Source organism: Castor canadensis, chromosome 4 (assembly GCF_047511655.1).
Source record: "Castor canadensis chromosome 4, mCasCan1.hap1v2, whole genome shotgun sequence".
NCBI classification, from domain to species: Eukaryota; Metazoa; Chordata; class Mammalia; order Rodentia; family Castoridae; genus Castor; species Castor canadensis.
Window position 1 is genome coordinate 163,894,347 of NC_133389.1, and position 18,576 is coordinate 163,912,922.

Consider the following 18,576-nt stretch of genomic DNA (forward strand, 5'->3'; position numbering starts at 1 on the left):
AGATGAGAGGGTGAATTTTCAGTTAGTTAATAATTTCAGAGGTTATTCTCAAAGGTTCCATGGATAGACTGAAAAATATCATTTAAAATAATTTAAGTGTCAGACTGGTACAATAAATAATTTAAGTGTCAGACTGGTACAATAGCAATCTTTTTAAGTTTTATTTATTTATTTTCTTTTATTATTCATATGTGCATACAAGGCTTGGGTCATTTCTCCCCCCTGCCCCCACCCCCTCCCTTACCACCCACTCCGCCCCCTCCCTCTCCCCCCACCCCCTCAATACCCAGCAGAAACTATTTTGCCCTTCTCTCTAATTTTGTTGTAGAGAGAGTATAAGCAATAATAGGAAGGAACAAGGGTTTTTGCTGGTTGAGATAAGGATAGCTATACAGGGCATTGACTCACATTGATTTCCTGTGCGTGTGTGTTACCTTCTAGGTTAATTCTTTTTGATCTAACCTTTTCTCTAGTTCCTGGTCCCTTTTTCCTATTGCCCTCAGTTGCTTTTAAGGTATCTGCTTTAGTTTCTCTGCGTTAAGGGCAACAAATGCTAGCTAATTTTTTAGGTGTCTTACCTATCCTCACCCCTCCCTTGTGTGCTCTCACTTTTTTATGCAGCCATGAAGAAGAACGAAATGTTATCATTCTCTGGTAAATGGATGGAACTGGAGAACATCATTCTGAGTGAGGTTAGCCTGGCCCAAAAGACCAAAAATCGTATGTTCTCCCTCATATGCGGACATTAGATCAAGGGCAAACACAACAAGGGGATTGGACTATGAGTACAATAGCAATCTTGATGAATAAGTTAAATTTGCCCTTTTCTTGAGCGAATAGGTCATTGTCATGACTTTTCTGCAGTTAAAAAGTCTCCATCTCATTCAATTCAATATGCGAACCTTGCTTTAAAAGTTACCACGTAGGGGCTGGCAGAGTCATAGACTGGTAGAGCACCTGCCTAGCAAGCGTGAGGTTCTAAGTTCAAACCCCAGTACTACCAAACAAAACAAAACAAATAAAAAGTTACCTTGAGTTGCTTCACTCAGAAAGTTCAACAAGACCAACTTCAGGAATATACCACAATTGCTAGAGAACAATGTTATACAGTTCTAGGATAATCTGAAAGGATTTCAGTTCGTTACGACTTCTTCCTGCTCACTTCTGGATGCCTGAAACTCCATCATCCAAGCTTCATCCTATTGCAACTTTTATCTTTGTCAAAATTGAATTAAACTTTGAAAACTGAAGAACTAAAGCCATAATGGGGCAGGTAAACTATTTGTTTCTCAAACACCATAGACTCATGGGAATTCTCATGTATATTATTGCAATGTGCTTTTTTTTTTTTTTTTTTGGCAGTACTGGGGTTTAAACTCAGGGCCTTACACTTGTCGGGCAGATGTTCTACCACTTGAACCATGCCTCTAGCTCATATATATTCTTCATGTAACTGTATTTTTATTTTTGCAATAATATTTTTTGTGGGTCTCAGGTTTGAACTCAGGGCTTCCCACTTGTAAGGCAGGTACTCTATCATTTCAGCCACACCTTCAGTCCCTTTTGCTCTGGTTAGTTTGAATATGGGGTCTCACAAATTATTTGCCCTGGTTGGTCTCAAACTATGATCCTTACCACTCAAGTAGCTAGGATTACAGGAATGAACCACCAGTGCCTAGCTGCAATAACACTTTTATTAGTTATAGTCAAAACCCTTTTACTGATAATTGGTAACTGTGAGGCATCCATTTCTTGGGAAGTAAGTGGGAACTTTTTCATTCCAAGATGGTTCTTACATTTTTAGGAGTTGGAAACAAAGTGCTACACATCAGTATAAATGGATGATCTTGTAGCGGTTTTGTTAGGAGGGACATGAATATCCCAGGGAGAAAAATAGTGGTGTGGGGAGCATGATGACAACAAAGACAAGCATACCTTCCTTTAGTGTTGCACACTGAATGGCTTTGTGAGGTAGAGCTAGGTGCTTTGATTGCTGTTGACCTTGGAGCAGCACCAAATAGGAAGCTGAGCTAAGAGTGAAACCATGAGTAAATGTAGGACAATGGTGGGGACTGAAGCTAGGAGCGAAGCCATCATTAAAGCCCTGGAAGCAGAACCTTGGCATTGTCTTTCCTTTAAAAATCATCCATGTTGTGTCTTTTTCAGAAAGCTATTTATCTTGGAACTTCTGCACAGCCAGCCAAATGGAATGTGGGGCCAAGAAAATGGAAAAAGCTAACTCATAAAAGGTTGTGTCACTCATCCAAGATCACATAAGAAGGTACAGTAATAGGAGAGTCAACACACCACAGAGATATCCTGATTTCCTGCTTGTAACTTTTGCCTTGGATGATTCATTGCCCCTGGTTGCATCTCAGTCATGTACTCTGTGACCCAGGACCATCTAAGGAGTTTTAAAAGGCAAAGTTTCATGATTTTCAATGGTCTTTCTGTACTCCACATACATCTGTGGGAATTTAGATTGTAGTTTCTTTCTTTTTAAGGGTGGACTTAGTGTGCAGCTCACCTTTACCTTCAGTCTTTATAAGGTTTTGAGTGAACCTGTATATGACAGGACTGCTCCTTTGTCCTCCCATCCCTCCACTATATGGAAGATGACAGCCTTTAGGCAAAACCCATTGCCTTGTGACTCTTCACATCTGTCTATAGAGACGTAACTTCTACTCCACTGACACCTTGGGCCATCTAGTAGAGCCTCTATGTTCCCTCTTCCTGCAGTGTTTTTAGAAGCTTAAAATAAATTGTCCAGGATTACACAGAATCCCCAGGGGAAGTATGTTGAAATATAGTTTTCAGAACATTATAATAGCAAAACTTCGTTGTAGTCATATATGTGTCTCTTTATTACTAATTATATAATAAAACACAGTGGTCAGTTTAATAACTATCATAATTTCAAAATAGTGAGGGAGGTAAGTGGTATTTGAAGATATCTACAACTACCACAATGCGGTACAAAAACATATGTGATTTCTATTACTGATGAATCATGCAAGCAGTCACTGTGGTTTGTTGCCTACATTTATAATTGAAGAAAATGATCATTTCAGTTTTGGTTTAGTGAAAATAAAGATTTTTTTTTTATGATCTAAGTTTACAGACTGAATTCAACCCAAAGGCTTAACTTCTGACTTAAAAGATACTGTACATGATGAGCTTTCTTATTTATTAGTTATAAGGATGGAAACTTTCCAGAATAGTCAATCAAACTTTCAAATCATTCCTCCTAATTTTCCCTCAAATTTAATTTTTCATATGCAAAGGTACAACTAAAAAACCTTTGATTTCATGCCAGGAAATCCTGCAAGATTGATTCTAGCCATAACCATATTTCCTTCCATTTTCTTGATGTGTTAAATATCAGGGAGGCTGAAGTTGGTGGTGCTGCCTTGGCAAAGGCAACTGAATGACTTCTGTCTTGGGGGTTTGATCCGTACTTCCTCTGGCAACTCTTTAAGCAAGGAGTGTAGGGAGAGTGCTGTTTCCACATGTTTATGTATGTTTTTCTTCAAAGGACTTCTTAAAACAGATGCTTCCTTTCCATGAGAGAAGCTTCTGAATGCTGTTTGTCCACAGAGAACAGATCATGCTGTTTATGACTTTGCACTGGGCAAAACAAAATCCAGTTCTACTGATGTTGGTTTTTCCATTGGAATTCTTGGCCACAGCATACATAGGCACAAACTTGTGCCCACCTAAGTCCATTTTAAGTCTTCCCAAGAGTCTGTTTTACTTTTCATGTCCATTTTAATAATATCTATTAACCCAAACATTGCTTTACTTTTTTGCTTATGATTTATAAGTACAAACAATATTATACTATACTAAAATATTATTATAGCATATTATTTTATTAGCTAGATATTGTCCTGCCTGCCTGCCACTGAGTGGCAAAGGAGAAAACCTGAAAAATAAAAAACAAATATTTTCTGGAATTTAATGAATGTGCAAAGTTGTTCCTAATGAATCAAAAGTTAGAATATTTTAAAATGCAATGGTTACTAAAATTATATATCCAAAACCAAGCCAGTTCACCAAAATATATACCACACATATTGTTATTGTTTAACTAAAAGTACTAGTAAATTTTCTTTTAACCCTGGCTCTAAGTCAGCATTTTCATCACAGATGTGGGTTTTGCTCACCACAACTCTTATCCTGGTGTCTGAGCTTAAACTTGCATGTTGTTTACATTCAGAAACAATACATCACCTATTGCTCTACGTCAATTCTGAGAGCCTTGCCAGTGAAAAGTTTAATGATTGGCCCTCCAATGGAAATAAAGGCCAAATATGTAACACTTGCCAATTTTTGTGGTGTAAAGTCTCTCGTTATAGATTCAAGCTACCAAAATGACTTCACTGAACACACAGATCTGAAAGATAAGCACAAATGGCTCTTAAGCTAGGGCAAGCCACTTCAGCACCTCACCATTAGACTCACTCTCCGTATGGCTGAAAGTTATTATTATCCACATTTTGTTTGCTTGCTTGCTTTATTTTGTTTTTGCTCTCTTTATTCACACTCAATCCATACAGCAAAGTTAGGGAGTAGGAAGGAGACAGTGAGATAGGTAGGAAGAGAGAAAGGGAAACACCTGGATGAAATGTCTGCAGTACTCTTTCTCTGATTTCTGGGACTGCAGTTTTTGTAACGGCAATGTACGGCCTCATTACAAGCAAATTAATGTTCTGTTTTAATGTTGCTCATTACTACTGATGTCACCTACTAAGCGACTTCAGAACCTAAATATGACATCTTTTAGAGATTCAAGTCTTAGACTTACATGTATCCAAGTCTCATACCAGTTTTGCATAGGCCATGCATACTCCATAAGCCATAAAAAATACCTTCTGATTAAGTGAGGTCTGTACCTCTTTTTCAGTGTTCATGAAAGTATTGTCTAGAATAAGATTTTCTTCATCAAACAGAAACATTTTACCTTTAAGATACTTTTAGTATACTAGAATCCTGTTAGTTGAAATCAAGATACATTATGTCTATACAACTCCCCAACTCTACTAAATCTAATAGTGAAATGTGTTATTGTAGCATGGATCATCAATTTTAGAACATTTTATGACCCATAAAAGAAGCCCTATACCCACTGATAATCACTTTCTATTAGCCCCCAAAACCACTAATCTACTTCGTCTCTGTAGATTTGCCTATTTTGGACATTTCAAATAAATGGTATCATACCATATGTTATCTTTCATGACAGGCTTCATTATCTTAGGACAATATTTTCAAAGTTAATCCAAGTAGAACCATATATCAATACCTTATTCATTTTGCAGCATTTCTCCTGTTCTGTGGGGTTTCTTTTTTTCACTTCCTTAATAGTATCCTTTGCAGCATAACTTTTTAAATTTTTATGATGTACAATTAAAAATATTCTTTTGCTGCTGGTGCTTTTTATGTAAAGAATTCATCATCTAATCCAAAGTCAAAAAGACTTACACCTATATTTTCTTCTAAGAGTTTTAATTTTTTATGTGGGGTGAGAGTCTGGTCCAACTTCATTTTTTTATGTGTAGATATGCAATTGTCCCTGCACCATTTAGGTGCAGCTCATTCCCATTGAGCTGTCTTGACACTCTTGCTAAAAATAAATTAACCACTGAGACAATTCAAGACCTAAGTAAGTGGAAGTCTTAAGGAACTCTGAGTCAACACTCAGGTGACTCGGCATCAAGTTAAATTTCTTAGCAGTTCTCCAGGTATCATTGATAAGCAGGTTTCCATTAACCTGTTCACCACAAAATGAGGAGCTGTGAACCTGTCAGCCCAAAAGAGAGCTCCAATGAAGCACCGAAGACATTGCCCTTCACCTTGTTATGGATGACTTGAATGCAGATGCATGTTCATTAAATTTTTGGACAATTCAAAGTTTAAGACTGGTATTTCATGCTACAGGTAATAAAATTAAATTTCAAACTATTCTTCATAAACCAGAAAAGTAAATTGAAATAAACAAATTAAAGACAAACTAGCATAAGTAGGAATACTTCAATTCAAAATTAATTGTGCAAATATTGGTTACTGAAGATTTGCCTGAAGGTTTTAGTTCATAAATTATAGTTTCTAGGTTTGGTGGCTGAAAGTCCCATGGTACTCTGCATTAGTTCCTCCATATGTTTGAGGAGAGCCTCACAGAAATCCTGAAATTCCCTTGATAGCAGCATGTAATAACTTGGCAAGAAGTTTGTGCAACTAAAAGGTTTTTGACTATTTTTCTGAGCAAGATACCGCAAGGCTTACATTCCTAATAAGAAACAGGACAAACACACACACACACACAAACACACACACTATATGCACACAAGCGTACATAGAGATGGAAATAAATTGATCAACTAATAGATAATAGATACAAAGAGAGAGAAATAGAAACACGAATCATAATTTCTGGAGACACTTTGTTCAGAGTTTTTACTTGTGATAATTATATCTTAAAGCTTTTGATGAAGAATAGTCCCTCTATTTTTTTGTTTTGCACTCTTAATAAATATGTGTGTTTTTCTACATATAGATTAGAAAGAAATCTTTTTTTGGAATTTATTTCATTTTATTTTTTTATTCACATATTATCGTTGCACAGAGGGGATAGATTGTTGCATTTTCACACGTGCTTACAATATATCTTAATTAGATACACCCCCCTCCATCATCATTCTCCCTCATCCTTCTGCCCCCTTCTTAGAACAATTTCAACAAGCTTCATTTTTCTATTTTCATAGAAATACAAAACACATCCATTATATTTACCTCCTTCACCTTCTCCATTTACCCTTCTCCTCTCCTCCTGGTACAAACCTTGGACAGAATCTGTTTTACCTGCCTGACCTTCATTTTTTAAGTGTATATTGATTGTTCAAGGGGATTTTGCTGTGGTATTTCAGACACGTATATATCATGCTTTAATCAGAATAACCCCCTCTATTTCTTTCTCTGTCATTTTGCTCCCCCATTATTTGACAGTTTGCAGTACTGTTGGATAGTACATTATACTATCTTCACAATCAGATGCATGGCATTTCAATATTACTCACTCTCTATCATCCTGTTCCTCTCCTGCCTTCCCATAGACCCGCAGACAGACTCACTAACACAATCATGTTCTAGAGAGAAATCTTTTAATCTATTTCATGCTGAAAAAAAGGTAAAAGATAAAATGAAAGGCTGTTATTACAAGTTATTATAGTGCTTACATTTTAATTTTAAAAAAGACTATTAAAGTAGCCAGAGCATTTGCTTCACCTCTATCTGAAACCCATCATCCCAAGCTAGTTGTCTGGTATTTCCTTTGGAGTCCTGAAATAAGGTCTTGGACATAGTCCTCTGTCTTGTGGTCCTATCACTAGTCTTGGAGGTCTGCAACTACTTGGATTGCTGTAGAAACTACACTTTTAGACACAGATACAGAATCAGACTAGTTAGCGCTAAAATTACCCCCAATAGTCATGAATGCAAAATAAAGTCCTGAGTCACCTTGCTTTTTTTTTTTATCCTCTGTCTTTGCTATAATATAGTGGTCAATTCTCAATGTGAAGGCAGCAGAATAATTTTAACAAACTAGAGAATATGCAGAGACAGCAAAAGAGGCTGTGATGAAAAAAAAAAAGCATATTAGATGAGGAATGTCAGACATATCAAATGACATGATCTAGCCTGAGGAGAAAAGACTAAAAAAAAAAAAAAGAGGTATATTCAAATACAAGAGTAGCTATCTCGTTTTATACAGGAACATATAAATTTTTACTTTCTTATTCCAGAAACCAATATAAAGAACAATGGACATATTATATTTTCACTCAGATTACTGAAGTGCATTCTAGTAATTGCAAATGTACAGCTGACAAAGATCTAGTTCCTGAAGGGTGGATATAATCTCTTATCTGTCTAAAGGCTGGATGCTCACTGACTATATAAACCTAAATATCTAAAATTATCTCTATTATTATTGCCATAAAACTATAGGCAGTTGGCACCAAGCACAGATTTTCTTCTTCCCAGTAACTCAAGAGACCCCATGACGCCACTTACACTCTGCTCAACTCTGGGTTATAGAGCTGGGCATCCATTTTCTGATCCAGCCACAGCCCATATTATGCCTGGCTTCTCTCCACAACAGCCTTGAAGGTTCTTCAGCCTGTGTTTTTAAAATTAGCAGAACACCTGGTCTTGGTTTCACATTACATTTATTGAAGAAGTCTTGGATTTGGATTTTCATTTAGTGAAACTTGTCCCTGTTTTTTCCTTCCATTTACAAGGTCCTTTCCTGTGACTACTTCTTGGAGGTCCAGTGAGTCAGGCTGTCAGGTTTTCCGTCCCTGCTACCCCTTCAATGGTGCAGCTGAGCTTACCCACGAGAACACCAGATCCCTAAGCAGATTTCTTTGATGGGTAAGCTACATATGTGCTTCTTTTTAAACCATGTACTGGGTGAGATCAGTAGAAGTGGTTTGGGTTTTTTTTTTTTTTTTTTTTTTGGTATTTTGAGATAAGGCTTGGCTTGCTATGTGGCCCAGTCTGGCCTGGAAATAATTACGCAGCCTCAAACTCATAATAGTCCTACCTCAGCCTCCCAAGTGCTGGGATTATAGGCATGTGCCACCATGCCCAGCTTTCCATTTTTAAATTATATCCCAAGCTATCCAGACCAGCAATGCCAAAACTAGTATAACTAAAAACAATAGTCCACTATGACCAATCTCATATGCATCTTGTTTGTAAACAGAATGTAAAAATATATTGATGCTTTCTGGACCTCAGTCTTGTATTACTCTCAAATAAGAAAATCTGTGATCCTAGAGTTCAAGTGGCCATCCCTCATGACCACGTTCATACAAATACTTCTGGAAACTTAGTGGCAGCATGCCTTTATTGTAATTGTTTGTAAAATTTGAGATGTCAGACTTCATATATTGATAAATGGTAACAAAAAAACTCAGAACAGCTCTTCCAGTCTTTTCCTTCTTACATAGGCTTCTCTTTTTAAACAGGAGACACAAGAGGCATTTATAGATTCATGGAAGGAAAGAGGAAACTCTTATTAATTTTTCAGTGTATGACATCATGAAAATAAAATGCAGTGTGTTGTATTTCTGATAGAAGAATCAAAGCCACATTTTGTGCATGTCCTTCAAATGATTTAGTTGAAAGGAGAACGTTAGTTTTTCACCTTGCTCCCTGTTTCTGGTAACAAAGCATTGAGTTAGAGACATTTTTACATCTTTCAGTTGATGAAAGAAGGAAAGTTGACATGTCCTAGGCAATTAATCTCAAGGGGTGGGTGAAAGTTTAGGTTAAATAGTTTCCTTCTTTAATCTGAAAACAGCCTCCGTAGAAATATTTATACTTCATAATGCACAAGCAAGAGAGGAGATAATGCTTTGAAATTTGGGAGTGTAGATATGACCATCAGTTTAATGGTTCACCTAAAAGAGGAAAATATTTTTTAAACTCTTGGGGAGATCAGCAGGATGATTTGTAAAAGAGGCTTGAATTCCAATCCTGACACTGGCCATGCAGAGTTCTGTTATGTGGACCAGGTAACTTAACCTCATTGACCCATAGTTTTTTTCACCTTTCAATGACATTCTAAATGTTACAGCATAATATTATTGAGAAGCTTTAATAAATTAAGCTGTTGGAATACTATTTCGACTCTGTAGGTATTTCCTTACCTTCTACTAACAGATCCTTGATACTAAAAAATCAAGTTGAAATTAAATCTCTTATTTTTGAATTTTTCAAAGTTTGTTACTTTTAAAGATAACACATGCACTTTGGCTCAAATCCAAAATAATATTGCATAGCTTTCCATGTGTGTGTACTTATATATATATATATTCATACTCACACATATTTAATAACTAGAAAATACTACCACTCAATAACTATTGTAAGTCTACTTGTGAATATCTTTTAATTCCCCCAAACTCATCACAAACTTGATGAGTTTGAACTATCAAGTGAAAATTTTCATACCACAAAATCTTCAGAACCTATTGGAGGCACAGGAAGTTCACATCGTGCTGTATATGGTGAATAGTTATGCTAGGCAGCTCATCCCAAAATGAGGCTACTGGCATTTCTGCAAAGTAGCCATTAGGAAGCTTTGCTTTGCTGACAGAGTCCACATCTTGATGAATTTCTATTTTAAACAATGTCAAACTAGTCCATATAGTCTAGAAAGCTACAAGTAGGTACAGCTTGTAAAAAATAATGCTAGAATGAGACAGAGCTGGTTTTGAAGCCTGGGACAGTGGAGGGGTCTTTGTTTTTCAATCTTGAGGCTATTGCTTAATTTCTTGAACCTTCATTCCCTAGTTGAGGTAGTTAATTTTAGGTAGGGAACTTGAGTAGGTTAGAGGATACCCAGGTAGAGCACTATCCCTGGGTATATCCGTGGAAGTGTTTCCAGAAGAGACTAGCATTTGAGTCAGTGGAATGAATAAAGAAGATCCACTCTCACACTCTGTAGATGGGTGCCATCTGATAAACTGAGAACCCAGACAGAGCAACAACAACAACAAAAAAAAAAAAAAAAGAAGAAAGATACACTTCTGGAATGGGACACTGGTCTTTTCCTGAACTTAACATCAAAACTCCAGGTTCTCTGTCCTTTGGACTTTGGAGACTTTCACCAAGCATCCTTTCAGATTCTTAAGCCTTTGGTCTCAGACTGAGATTTACATCATGACTTCCCTGGTTCCCATGTGTTCAGACTTGTGTTGATCTAGGTCACCAACCTCCTTGGTCCTTGGATCTCGTCCTTTCTGACAGCATATAGTGGGATTTCTCCATCTCTATATTGTATGAGCCAATTCCTACAATAAATCCCCTCTCATATGTAGGTATCTACATATACATCTCTATATATCTATCTATACACCTACCTATTGTATTATATTGATTCTATTTCTCGAGAGAGCACTAATGCACTAATTTATCATTGAAGACAAGATTATTTGTCAATCGTAAAAATACTGCTTCATTTTTAAAATACTTCTTCCTTGTTGTCTCTGCTATACCTGCACAGGTATTCTTTAGGTTCCTTAAAAAAATACTAAGCTCTTTTCCACCTCATGACCTTTCCATGAACCTTTGCTTTACCGTCAGTCAAGACAAGAAGGCTCTTCCTATCATATGTTTCATTCCTTATCTTTTGGATCAGCTTCAATCTTAAAATTTACCTCTTAAGAGGAGCCCACCTGATTTCTCCTCTGTCTCAAACACTTACCACAATTTCTATTGTTTCTATTGTTTTATTTGCTTGTATTAATTGTAATTTACACATCTGTTTGACTAAAACATAGCTTTCTTGATGTACTCTGCTTTTCCATACAAGACACCCTGAACACACCATACTGTTTACTAGGGTGCCAGAAAGTTTCTTTAGAAGGTGTTAAATGGATAAATTAGCATTTTCAGGGATGTTATACAATTTAAACAAGATAATTTGTGACACAATATAAGTGCTCAATAAAGTAAATATTTAAAAAAAATTGGGGTGGGAGGAATCAGTACAAGGTACATCTAGCTCAGTAAGCTGCTTAGCTGTACTTAGGTTATAAAAGCAAAATAGAACAGGTTCACCACCTGTGGAGCCAGTTATTTCTGGCTAACTAACAGGCCAACTTACAGAGGAAAAATCCCCTCAGACAAAGTGTCTGCCACTTGAAGATATTTCCAAATTAGAAACACCAGCAGCTCATTTTCAGAGTTTTTACTTCCTAAAGACAAGCCAGGACAAAGAGATAACTTCCTTTGATGACTCAAAGGAAGCATGTTAGTCAAATTGTAGAGACAAATCAGGGTCTACACTGCTTAGACCCTTTAAAAAAGATCGGCTTTTTCTACTACTTTTTCTTAAACCTAAAGAAAGCTTTTTAAACGGGCACAGTCTGAATTTTAAATAAAAACAACCATAATTTAACATCCATTAGAAAAGGGAAGTTAAGCAATTGAAGGATCCTTCTACTGTATTTTTCCAGTTGATGACTCAAATCCAGCTCTCTGTAGATGAATCCAGGATTATGAACGAAAAGAAGGTTCTGCCAATGCCTTCTTAAAAATGGAAAAAGTCCAACAAAAACCAATGATCTAAGGACAAACAACTGCCAGTAGCGTGTCACTGAGTCATCTTCCATGGGGAAGTGTTTGGATTTCATTAAACTTTTAAGAACCACAGGCTGATACATTATTTTCATTTTTATTTTTTTAGTGGGTTGTCTTGAACCCTCACATCATTAATATGAGGGTACCAAATAAGCTATAATTTCCTGGATGAGTACAGTAATGATTACAATAATCATGGAAGGCTCTCACATTTACTTATATCAACTGAGCTCCAAGATGGTACCACACACACAAAAAAAATTATCCTGCAGAACCTGCAGAATATTTAATCACCTTACTTCTGCTTCATCTTCTGATCTCTGCTTACATTCCGATCTGTTAACAGTGTGTTTTTTTCTTTTTCTTTTTCATTTTGCTTGTGATACTCAACCCACATCTAATATTTAGGCTCTGTCTCCTTCCTAACATTATTCAGATTTTTTTTTCATTTTTTTGATGGGATTTTTCTGAACATTTCATCTTGAAGATTATCATCATAAAATCACTTCTGAAAATGGATTAAGTAAAGATATATTGAGAACATAAATTAATGTTGCTTATTTTAGGACATTGACAAAAAATATGTTTTGTCTAGTTAGAAAAGTTATTCTCACTTATACATATGTAACTAATATGTGTTGCTGGTTCTCTAAAGCATTATGCACCCACAACAGTATATGCCTGCTTTCTCAGTGCAAAAAAAAAAAATGGCAAGTTAAATTGCTACATGGTTTTGGTGAAATTCTGGATATCTTTTTACTTAATGGATAAAGACATTAAAGGGAAGTCTTCTGTGCCCAGTAATCTCAACAGCCTAATTACCACCTCATGTCTCAGGAGTTGAAAAACTCACGTTTTTTTGTTGTTGTTTTTACGTTTGTCTTTCCTGTGCAGCAATTACAAATACTCGATAAATTTTGCAGAGATTATTGAATACATATTTTTATACAGCTTTCAATCTGCCATCAGCAAGGGCAATCTGATTTACGTGAAAGTCTAGGCAAGTATTTTTCAATTATTATTATTATTTTTTGTGGTACTGGGGTTTGAATTTAGGGCTTCATGCTTGCTAAGTAGGCACTCTACCACTTGACCCATTCCACCAGCCCTATTTTTCAATTTTTTAAACTATAATCTCAAGTGAAAAATATGTTTTATCTAGACCCCAACACACACAAACACAGAATTACAGCAATACTAAGATTTTGTGAAGTAACATCCTCACTGGACATGAGAGGCAAGTGTGTTTGTTATGTTCATGGTGTAACAAGAGACCAGGACAACTGACCCAGGGCTTTGGCAGACAATCTACCACTAAGCTATATCCCAAGACCTTGAAGGATGTTCTTACTGTGGGATCCATATTATGGTGAAAAGAAAAAAGGAGGTCAGAAAATATATGTGTTTGGGACATGTGGCATAATTTTAGGTACAGATATTCATTTGCTTGCAAGGCTATCAGCCTTGCCTGATCTCACTAGACACTCTCTCTCCCCCTCAACTTAAACATTGAAAATAATCAAAATGCATTTTACACTACTTATTGAAGATTCCGTTTTCAAAAATAAATGTCATTTTAGCACATAGTAGCTCAAGAGTTTAATAACAGAGATTTTGCTTATAAACTGACTTAGCAAAAAAATTTTAAGGACCTAGTAAAGAACATAGGGCTTACAAATAAAACCATTGCTATATGTGCACAGCTTATATATGTGCTCATATATGTGTGATATAACAATTTCAAATACATCTAACTGAACCCTGAAAGACTTTTAGTATTAATCTTTTTTATTTCCTCTGTGTTACTCATTGTCTCTATGTCAATTAATCAATTTTGTTAACCAATTTTACAAATTAACTACTTCTGGTGATTCTAAAGTTGCTTAAAAACAATTTGACATACCAGAAAGACATTCTGCAGACAAATCCTTGATGATAAGACAGAATAGTCATCATAGTATGTGCTTATGTTGTAGGGAAAAGAGAAGTAATGATATTGTAATTGTATTTACAATAAAAATTATTACAAGCTTTTCCAAACATAAAAGGATAAAGTTATTGAGGAAAAAAAGTGAAATCAAGACACTCTTGATTCAAAACCTTACATTCCATGTAGTTTTCCCTTAAAATGACAATTCTCTCTTATATTGCATTTGAATGAGAAACTTTCATAATAAGACTGAAGCACTGAAAAACAATAGTATGCCCTACTTTCAAGTTCCATTCACAGATTTTCACATATGTGTAATGTCCAACACATATTGTGTCTGTCCAACACAGACCTATGTATAATACTGATTTGATAAAGTGGTTTGAGTTCAGCTTTGTAATATAAATGATGACAAAAGATGAGTTAGTTCACTCTTCAGTTTTAAATCTAGTAGAACTGGTTAAGCAGAAAAGATAACACCAAAAATTGAAATTTTGGTCATATCACAAATGATTACCTTATTACCCAGCATAATGGGTATAATTCAAAATTAAACAGTGTGTGTGCATGTGTATATGTGTTCTATATAAAACTACTTGGAATGCTATATTGTAAATCATGGCTATTTTCAGAAAATAAATCACTACAGATAGTTGTAAGAAATAGTGTATTAATTTAAAATCCAATTCCACTTTCCTTTAAAAATACTTTGGGAGCACTGAAGGTCATTTTTCTTTTGGGGGGAGAAAATGGTCTTCTATTTTAAAAACCTTGTCTATGGGGGTGGAGCAAAGCTTTTTCTGTTTGACTCCATGAATAAGAAAAGTCAGGGTAACAAGTGAGGAAGAGTATCAGGAACCACAAAAGAGAGACAGGATAGCTGAAAAGCATGGAAAATCCAAAAGATGACAAAGTAAAATAGGAAACAGTTTGCAGCTCCAGCTCTGATTCCCTGGAGTAAGGAGAGGGAAGATAAAGCCTCCACGACAAGGTAAGTTAAGCTAGGTGGCCTTGATGACAGACTGGCAGACCTATCTGTGGGATAAGCCCACATTTCTCCCAAGCCTTAAACCCAGTACTGGGATTTGGTGTGACAGTGGGTTTCCTCTGTAAGACAGGCTAGGATCAGAGAAGAAAGACACTTTTTTTTTTTTTTTTGCTCCCCATATCTTGGAGAGTTATAGTGAGGTACCATCTTGAAGGGGGCCTGTTGTTTGAGACTAAGTTATTCTGGGGAGTTATAAATGAGGAATAATTGAAGCTCAGGTTGCTTTGTGGTGCCCTGACAGTGTATGGGTGGGAGATGGCTATGAGAGATGGTTGTGGAGAGGGAGAGAGTTTGCTATGAACATGCTGAGATGTTTAAGCAGTAAGGAGCAGTGAAGGATATAGTGGTCAGTGACCCTGCTCTCTCTGTCAAGGAGCAAGTCCCATCACCTGGGGATCACTGCAGACACAGAGCATTGAGTCTGTGGCTGGTGGAAAGCTCAACTTCCAGGAACTGTCTGCTAGCTGTGGGTGTTTGCTGCCAGGCAGGACTGAGACCCTCATGATTTTCCTGGCTCCCTCCCTTTCACAGGCTGAGAAACTGCTGGTCAGGGCCTGAAAGCACTGAAACTGGTCTTTGGGAGCTGTCTGCAGGTCTTTGCTGCCAGGCTGTACTGACAGCTGCATGCGCAGGTCCTGTGAATCACATGATTTACCCAGCCTCCTCCCATCCACAGGGTGGTGAAATGCTCGATAGGTCTGAAAGCACTGAGACTGGTAAGCAGAGAGCCTGGGCCCCTCAGTTCTCTACCACCAGTGCAGAACTAAGTACTCTGTATGTTCTCCCACTATCAGACACTTTTGGGAGACACACCTAGGCTCAGATGCTTGCTGCCCCTTGAGGCATAAATTACAGGGGTCTGTGGAGCAAGTGGGACTTTGTCTGGTCCACATACTACAGTGCAATTTGTGCTAAGCAGTGATTCCCAGCATGCAAAGAAGGCAAGTGAAAGCAGTGCAAAAGTAGACAACTGACCTTTGATCATCCTTACCCTTGACCTACATATAACACCAGTATGGACACTAGGAGTTACAAGAGAACTCAGCTCATTTTTCTCTATCTGATTGGTGCTGGGGATCAGGCCCAATGCCCTGAGAACATGGGCAGATGTTTAGCTACTGAGCTAAAACTAAATGCAGCAGTGATAATTGAACTCACTAGGCATTGAACTAAAAAGAAAATAAAATACTCCTAATTAATCACTTCATCTTAGCTATGCAATCTCAATGCAGAAACACAAGAAATTTGAAAAATAATTTTAAAAACAAGGCAGTATGACTCCTCCAAAAGCTAGAAACTCCACAAGAATGGACTCTAGTGAAAGTTAAAGTGTGTAAAATCCCAGACAAACAATTCAAAAGAATGATATAAGAATGATGAATGAAATTAAAGATGACATGTACAAACCTCTGAATGAATTCAAAGATAATGCAAATAAACAGCTTAATGAAATAAGGAAGACAATGCAGAATATGAAAGAAAAATTCAATGAATATGTAGAAATCCTGAACAAAAATCACATTAGCATTCTGAAAATGAAAAGCTCAATGAGTAAAATAAAAACCTCAATTAAAAGTCTACCCAATAGACTGGATTAAACTGAATATAGAATATCAAGGATTGAAAACAAGGTAGATGAATTAGAATATTCTGATAAAGAAGTATGAACAAAACTTGCAATACCTCTGGGACACCATTAAAAGACTAAACCTATAAATTAAAGGCACAGAAGAAAGAGAATAGGTATAAACTATAGGCACAGAAAACATATTCAAAGAAATAATAGCAGAAATTTCCCCAAATCTCAAGAAAGAGTTGGTCATCACAGTTCAGAAGGTATTTAGAATACCAAATAGACAAGACCAGAAAAGGACCTCCTCATGTCATATTATAGTTAAAACATTAAGTATACAGAATAAGGAAAGCATACTACAAGCTGCAAGAAAAGTGACAAGTCACTTATAAAGGCAAATCCATCAAAATAACAGCAGATTTCTGAACAGAAACTTCAAAAGCAAGGAGGGCATGGAATTATTTGCTTCAAGTTCTGAAGAAAAATAACTGAAAGCCTATATTACTGTATCCACCAAAGCTATCTTTGATAATTGAAGGAGAAATAAAAACCTTCCATGATAAATAAAAACTAAAGGAATTCATGACCACTAAGCCAGGACTGCAGATAGACCAGACAAGTAGAATAACAAGTGAGGATTAGGAAAGAATCAAACAATACAAAACAACAAAATGATAGGAAATACTACATATCTTTCAATAATATAACTCTGAATGTTGATGGTCTCATATGTTACCTGTAATAAATGCAACTTGCTGGCAAAGATGAACCCAGTATTAAAGTCAAAGAATGAAAAAAAGATTTTCCAAGCAAATGTAACCCAAAAGCAAGTCAGAGCACCTACATTCACACTTGTCAAAACATTTCAAACCAAAATTAGAAGAGATAATGAAGGTCAATTAATATTAATAAAATGAACAATCTATCAGAAAGGTATAATTGTAAACATTTGCACACCAAAGTTGGCACACCCAATTTTATAAAACAAACACTACTAGACACAAAAGCACAGACAGACCCACCCCTGCACACCCAATAATAGTGGGTGACTTCAATATCACACTCTTATCAATATCTCATCCAGACAAAAACGTCAACAAAGAAACTTCAGAATTAAACATTATAGATCAAATGGTCTTAACAGACATTTGCACACTTAAAAGCTGCAAAATACACATTCTTTTCAGCAGCCCACAGGACTTTTTCCAAAATAGTCATATTTTATGACATAAGTCAGGTCTTAACAAATACAAGAAATTTGAAATAACTTCCTATATTTTATCAGACCACAATGGAATAAAACTAAAATTAACAGAAAAAACTTACAGAAAATATTCAAACACATGGATACTGAACAACTCACTTTTGAATGATCAGGGTCATCAAAGAAATAAGGGAAAAAAATTTTTTTTTAATTCCTAGACTCAAATGTATCAGAACCCTTGCGATATAGCAAAGGCTGTGCTATAAGGAAAGTTTTTAGCTCTGAGCACTCATATTAAAAAATCAGAGTGATCTCAAATAAATAACTTAATGATATACCTCAATCTCTTAGAAAAACAAGAACAAACCAAACCCCAAAGCAATAGACAGAAAGAAATAAAGATCAGAGTGGTGAGCTGGGAATGTATCTCAGTTATTTAGTGTTTGCTTAGCATGCATGAGGCCCTAGGTTTGATCCCCAGTACTACAAAAAAGAAAAAAAATTACGGTGGGAATTATGAACACTAAAAAGACAAAATACAAAAAAACCCAACAAAATAAAGAGGTCTTTTTTTAAGGATACAAGATTGACAAACTCTTAGCCAAACTAACCAAAAGAAAGAGGGAGAAAACACAAATTAATGAAATTAGAGGTAGAAAAGGAAATAGCAC